The sequence below is a fragment of the Nicotiana tomentosiformis genome, chromosome 1 (genome assembly GCF_000390325.3).
Source record: "Nicotiana tomentosiformis chromosome 1, ASM39032v3, whole genome shotgun sequence".
In the NCBI taxonomy this organism is placed as follows: Eukaryota; Viridiplantae; Streptophyta; class Magnoliopsida; order Solanales; family Solanaceae; genus Nicotiana; species Nicotiana tomentosiformis.
Genome location: NC_090812.1, coordinates 5,517,193 through 5,525,242, shown reverse-complemented (window position 1 = coordinate 5,525,242; position 8,050 = coordinate 5,517,193).

Here is an 8,050-nt window from a genome sequence, read left to right as displayed (position 1 = left end):
CTGATCAGAATAATGCATCTGAGAGCCACGACCACCTGAGGCATCGTGGGATGCCTGAAGCGTTGAATGAAACGGCCTAGGAGGATGGCCTCTACTAAAAGTACTCCTGCCTCTAGATGCGGCACCGCCGAACTCAGCGGAATGACGAGGTATCTTTTCAGACCCCTAACCTCCCTGAGTAAGAACCATTTCGACCCGTCTGGAGAGATTAGCAGCCGCCAGAAAAGAAATCTCACTCCTAGTCTCCTTAGCCATATGCAATCTGATAGGCTGAGCAAGTCCATCTATAAACCTCAACTCTCTCTCTCTCTCTCTCTCTCTCTCTCGGTGGGAATCAGAAGAATGGCATTACAGGCCAAATCCACAAAACGGGTCTCATACTGAGTAACAGTCATACTGCCCTGCTGGAGATGCTCAAACTGACGGCGACGCTCCTCTCTTAATGTGATAGGCAAAAACTTCTCTATGAAGAGCTGAGAGAACTGGTCCCAAGTAATAGCAGGTGACCCAGCTGGTCTGGTCAACAAGTAATCGCTCCACCATTTCTTGGCGGAACCAGTCATCTGAAATGCAGCAAAATCGACCCCATTGGTCTCCACTATACCCATGTTTCGTAGAACCTCATGGCAACTGTCAAGATACTCCTAGGGATCCTTTGAGGGAGCACCACTGAAGTGAACAGGAAAGAGCTTGGTAAACCTGTCCAATCTCCATAAAGCCTCAGAAGACATAGCTGGCCTATCTCCGACCTGTGCCGCAATAACCGGCTGAACTAATCCGACTGGTTGAGCTGCTGGAGCCTGATATTAGGGAGCTATCTGCTCCGGAGTGGGAGTAGTAGGAGTCTGGTCTCCTCCTCCAGCCTGAGAGACTGCTGGTGCCATGGGAAATGTGCTAATCTGGGCCATACTCTCCATAAGGCCCACCAAACGGACCAAAGCGTCTTGAAGTACTGGCGTGGTAATGAACCCCTCCAGAACCTGAGCTGGTCCGGTAGGAACAGTCTGGGCTGGAACCTCCTCGTTAAGCTCTATCTGAGGCTCCACTGTTGGGGGTGCTGCTCGGGCCCTAGGCTGAGCCCTGCCCCTGCCTCGGCTTCTTGCACTGCCTCGGCCTCGACCTCTGCCCTGTGTAGGAGCTGTCAGTGGAGGCTCTGGCTGCTGCTAAGCTGAGGAAATGGTACATGTTCTCGCCATTTGTGAGAGAATAAGAGTAGAAGAGTTCAATCAATATTGAGAAAGCAAATTCGCACGACAAAGAAGAATGGAAGTGAAACTTGTTCCTAAACTTCATAGCCTCTGGAAGATAAGCATAGATGTCTCCGTACCGATCCTCCAGACTCTACTAAACTTTCTCGTGAATCGTGAGACCTAGGCAACCTAGTGCTCTAATACAAACTTGTCACAACCCGGAATTCCCACCAATGGGACCGTGATGGCGCCTAATATTTCACTTGCTAGGCAAGCCAACGTTAGAGAATCATTAAACAAATTCCTTATTTTTACTCAGTAAATAACAATAATTAACTAAGATGAAATATAATAAGTGTGGAATATTATAAAACTGTATTAATCACTACCACCCAGATCTGAAGTTACAATTCACGAGCATTCTAGCATTTACTACAAGTAATAGTGTGAAATAAATACAACTGTCTGAAGGAAAGAAATAGTAGAACAGAAAAGATAGACGGGGACTTCAAGGTCTGTGAACGCCGACAGATCTACCTTGAGTCTTCGTACAGTGGATCAATAGCAAAAATCTCGATCAACCCGAGCCGGTACCAAAATCTGCATAGAAAGTGCAGAGTGCAGTATCAGTACAACTGACCCCATGTACTGGTAAGTATCGATCCTAACCTCGACGAAGTAGTGACAAGGCTAAGGCAAGGCACCTACAAATCAACCTGTACAATTTAACAGTGTATATACAAATCATAGAAATGAAGAACTAAACAGGAAATGTCGTGAGAGGAACATACTGAGGGGAATGCAAGATAAAGAACTACAACAGAATGATCACCGGAGCAGTCAATATACCAGGAATCAACAGGAATAGTGAATATAGTAAGGAAAAATGCACGACATCACCCTTCGTGCTTTTACTCTCAATCTCACCATAAAATTAATAGAAACGACACGGCATCACCCTTCGTACATTAACTCTCATATCATGGCACGACATCACCCTTCGTGCATTAACACTCATAATATGGCATGGTGGAACAACCTCACCCTTCGTGAATTAACACTCACAATATGGCACGACATCACCATTTGTGCATTAACACTCTCCCTTACAATAATGCAATGCATAAATAACAACAGGGAGATATAATAACAAGTACAAACCTTACTTCAATATTTGGTTCCATAACATCAATCTCAACTTTGAAATAAAAACTCAATTATCACCAAAAAATCCGTAAACATGATAAGAACGATAAATTGAACAACACTAGTATAACAAACAACAATTAGGCATAGGAGTGAGACAATATAAGAAAATATGAGAAACATGGAAAACAGGTAAATTGGCGGCGCATAAGTACTCGTCACCTCACATATACGCCGCTCACATGAATTTTTTAGTAAGTAATCTAAGGTTTCTAATTCCCCCAAGTTAGGGTTAGACACAACACTTACCTCGGTCCGAAGAACACTTAATTCTCAATCACAGCTTTTCCTTTGGACTTCACCTCCAAACCACTCGTATCTATTCAAAAATGACTCAATAATATCAAATATTGCTAAAGGAATCAATTATATTGCGTAAGTTAAATTTTCCTCCAAAAAGTCGAAAAATCGACCCCGGACCCGCTTGGTCAGGTTCAGACCAAAATCCTTTTACCCATTCACCCTCGAGCCCGAATATGTAATTAGCTTGGAATTCGACCTCAAATTGAGGTCTAAATCCTCAAATTTTAAAATTCCTAAGTTCTACCCAAAAATCTTAATTTCACCATAAATATTCTAGATTCTAGGTTGAAATCTTGTTATAATATGTAAAAGATTGAAAGAAAATAGTTAGGAATCACTTACCTATAATTTGGGGAAGATTTGGTCTTTGGAAAATCGCCTCTTAAGGTTTAGGGTTTTGAAAATATGAAGAATGAATGAAACATCCCGCCTAAGTCTCTTATACTCAGTTGCAGATGTCGCAATTGCGACCTGAGCTTCGCAAATGCGAAGGAACAATCGCAATTGTGATGCCCTTCACAATGCAGTTGTCTTCGCAAATGCGAGGAAAGTGTCGCATTTGCGACCACTGAACCTCGCAAATGCGAGTAGATGCTCGCATTTGCGAACCTGCCCTTCCCAGACTCCCTTCGTAATTGCGAAGGTAACCTCGCAAATGCGAGAACTGCTGGCCCAGGCTTTTGATCACAATTGCTATAAAAGCCTCGCAATTGCGGACCATTTTATGTTTGCATTCGCGATGCCTGATTTCGCAATTGCGAGATCATAGGCCTGCAACAGGTTCAGTTATACCAACAAAATTTTCTATGTTCAAAATATCCCGTGGCCTATCCGAAACTCACCCGAGCCCTCGGGGCTCCAAACTAAACATGTACACAAGTCTAAAAATATCATACGAACTTGATCGCGTGATCAAATCGCCAAAATAACACCTAGAACTATGAATTTAGCACCAAATTAAATGAAATTCTCAAGAATACTTTAAAATTCATATCTTCTCAACTGGACGTCCAAATCAACTCTGTTTCTCACCAAATTTCACAGACAAGTCTTAAATATCATAATGAACCTGTACCGGGCTCTGGAACCAAAATACAGACTCGATAAAAATAATGCCAAATATCAATCAATTCTTAAAAATAAATAGTTTCCAGACTTTTAATTTTCATCAAAAATTCATAACTCAAGCTAGGGACCTCCTAATTCAATTCCGAGCATACGCCCATGTCCCATATTTCAATATAGACCTACCGGGACCGTCAAAGCACAGATCCGGGCCCGTTCACCAAAACATATTGACTGAAGTCAACAAATATTAATTTTTAAAGCAAAAATTCTTATTTTCATTAGTTTTCAACATAAAAGCTTTTCGAAAACCTATTCGGATTGCGCACGCAAATTGAGGAGGGTAAAAAATAAGATTTATAAGGCTTAAGAGCTCAGATTCGAGTTCTAAAATATAAGATGACCTTTTGGGTCATCCCAGTACCGACTGTGGTGTACTCATACTATACTTCTGCACATTTTTGTGCAGAGCCAGGTATTGGACATATCATACTCGGGCAGAGTTATTGTGTTGATCACAAAGATTCAAGGTAGAGCTGCTTGATTGTCGCAGTCCCTTGAAGTCTTTCCATTTTATCGTACTATTAATTATTATTCGAACAATATTATATATTCGATCCTTGAGATCATTTTATAAATTCAGTTAGAATTTGTGACTCAGTATTACTAGTCTTGGGAGGTTTTTACATTTTTTTTCCGCTTTTGGTTTCGATTTTATATTTAAAAAAAAATTAGCTTGAATTGTAATTGTAATCGACTTACTTTGTCTAAGAGACTAAGTGCCATCACGACGCATGTGGTGGGATTTTGGGTCATGACAGTGTGACATATTAGTAACCTGATTGTTAAAGATTGAAACCAAGTAAGGAGATTTTGGGGTACTATCGTTAATGTGGGAGTTTGTTCTGGATTGGTACGACTGCTCGTGTGTGTTTTCTTCTTAATTGTTATGTGCAGATTGGGTGGCACACCGCCACAAGTATACTATTTGGATTGGGTTGAACGCCACAATAGTGTCATGTTGGATCAAGTTGCATGCCGCAACAGTGAGATGTTGAGTACGGTTCTATATATTGGTTTATGTGTATTTTGTTTCTTATTCACTGAGGAGAGTTCATAGCGTCTGTTCGACCGTTTTGTTTGTTATGTGGGATAGGAAGTTCCATTCCAGAGTTCCTTATGTATCGCATTCGAGTTTGTAGCCTATTGGCATATTTTTGGCGTCGTACGAGATCTTGGTCAGTGTTTGAGGTGGCTTATTACATGTGTAGTTTATACCGGGTGAGATGGGACTATTGGACCTGAGATTCAGTACAATCAGATTTATATAAGGTATATTAAAGAGAGAATATCGCTATTCGGTTCAGAATGCGGTTGTGGTCCTTGTCAGGAGAATCGACTCCATGATTTGATTAATTCAGCAGGTGGTTATGAATTTCTACACATCTTCTCTGTCATGGCAGTATTGTAAGGATTGAAGCCGAGATTATTTGCATTATGGGGTGTATTGCGGGCATCAGTTTCGTAAAATTTTAGCTATTGTGGTTGAGGAATATTATTATGGGCAACCAACTTATATGGTACGTGGTGTGATTTCTGCATAAATGTGCAATTTTGTTTCGGTACAGTGACTTATACGATGTTCGTATGTTAGAATCAGATATTGTAAAGAGATTCAGAGGTTGGGATTTAGTTCTAAGGATTATTGACTAAATAAAAAGGAGGACCTTCATTTCGACTTGAGCTAATGTGCCCAGCTAGGTTATGGAGGCATAGGTAGGTGCACAAGGCGTTGCTCAACGATTTTGGACAACTCTAAAACAATTCTTGGCATGTTCAAGGATGAACGTATGTTTAAGTGGAGGAGAATGTAACGACCCGACCGGTTGTTTTGAGCTTTAGCACACCATTCGGTGGTTTGAGGCCTTAAGTAGCTTCACTTTAGGTATCATGACTTGTACATGTGGTCGAAATCGAATTTCGGGAGGTTTGGAGTTGATTTAGGAAGAATATTCTAAATTCGAAAGCTTTAAGTTGGAAGAACTAACTAAGGTTTGGATTTTTAGTAAACGACCTCGAAATCAGGAATTTAAGGTTCCAATAGGTTCGTATGATGATTTCAGACTTGGGCATATGTTCGGATCGAGTATCGGGTGGCCTGGGAGTATTTCGGCGCCTATTACGAAAGGTTGGCATTTTGAAGGTTTAATAATTTTCTAAGTTTGGGTTGAAGTGGATTTTGATGTTATCGATGTTTGTTTGGGATTTCGAGCCTAGGAATAGTTCTGTATGGTGATTTTGGTCTTAGGACCGTGTTCGGATGTTGATTTGGAGGTCCGTAGGTCATTTCGGTTTCAATTGGCGAAAGTTGGAAATTTGGATGACTTTTGGGAAGTTTGAACAGGAGTTGACTTTTTGATATCGCAGTCGGATTCCGATTACGGAAGTGGGAGTAGATCCGTAATATCAATTATGACTTGTGTGCAAAATTTGAGGTCAATCGGACTTGGTTTGATAGGTTTCGGTGTCGAATGTAGAAGTTTGAAGTTCTAAAGTTCATTAGGCTTGAATTGGGGTGTGATTTGCGGTTTCGATGTTGTTCAATGCAATTTGAGGCCCCGAGCAGGTTTGTGTAATGTATTGGGACTGGTTGGTATGATTGGATGGGGTCTCGGGTGAGTTTCAGGTCGATTCTCCTTGTTTTATCACTGCTGTGCTGGTGTCTGGTTTCCTCCTTCGCGAATGCGAAGGGTCTCATGCATTCGCGAAGAGGAATTTTTGGGCTACTGGGAATTGGTCACCGCGAACGCGATGAAGGAGACGCGAACGCAAGTCAGAAGCTGGGAACCCTACGCGAACGCAAGATGGAGGCCGCGAACGCGAAGATGAAGGAATAACTGGGGGCTGCCAGGCGTTAAGCCTTCGCGAACGCGACTAGTGGCCTGCGAACACGAAGGGTAGAGGTCACAAGGCTTCACGAACAGGACGAAGAGGTCGCGAACGCGTAGAGTAATTTGGAGGCTGAGACTTTTGGCCTTCGCGAACGCGATGGCCTTTCCGCGAATGCGATGGCCTTTCCACGAACGCGAAGAGGAGCATTCCTGGGCAGACTAGTTTTAAAATGGGGTTTGGGTTCATTTCACCCATTTTCCACACGGCTTGGGCGATTTTTGGAGCTCTGCAAGAGAGTATTTTCACCATCTAATGCAAGGTAAGTGATTCCCACCTATTGCAAGTTAAATACTTGGTATATATATGAATTTAAACATGGAATTTGGTAGGAATTTGGGATTTTGAAGAAAAACCTAAAAACTGGTATTTTTGGATTTTGACCACGAAATTGGACATAGAATTTAAAATAAATAATATATTAAAGTTCGTGGTGTTATGGGTAAAGTTTATCTCCGAAAGTTTTTGAAATCCGGGCACATGGGCCCGAGGGTGAATTTTATCGATTTTTCGAGCAGAGTTGGAAATTATTTAAATTGATTAGTTATGGGTATTATAAAAAATATTGATTTATTTGCACATTGTTTGCATAGTTTTGGATCGACATGCATTGGTTTGAGGTGTTAGAGTGGCATTGGAGCCGTTAGGGGTGTTCATACCAAACCGAAAAACCGAACCAAACCGAAAACCGAACCAAATCGACCAAAAAACGATATTTTTAGGTTTGGTTTGGTTTTGGTTTTAAATTTTAAAAACCGATCAAATTTGGTTTGATTTTGGTTTTAATAAAAAAAAATCCGAACCAAACCGACTATAAAAGTAGCTATTTAAATTTATTATTACGCCTATATATATGTATATTTTTATATAAAGTTTCTAAAATTTTATGGTACATATTAGTCATTTGTATTTTTAGTCTAGTTCTTTGCTATTATAATAATCTAATTCTCTGCCTTCTAGTTTGATCGGTAGTTTTTCTTTATTAAGTACAATAATTTATTTCATATTAAAAATAATCGATTTTTAATTGATTACTTAAGTTATTCATCACTATTTGAGTCAATTATCATCAATATATTTTGGTAAATAATAGATTTCTCAAAGAGCAATTGGTTTGATAGCGTTACGTTGAAAATGTAGTCGCCGGAATATGCGTTTGGTAGTGTATGTCTCATATTTAAGAAAAACCAACAAATAACCGAAAAAACCGAAAAACCGATAAAAACGAAACGATAAAAACCCGACTTAATTGGTTTGGTTTGGTTCCAATATTTGAAAAACCGACTTACTTGGTTTGGTTTCTTTTTAGGGAAAAACCGACCTATGAACACCCCTAG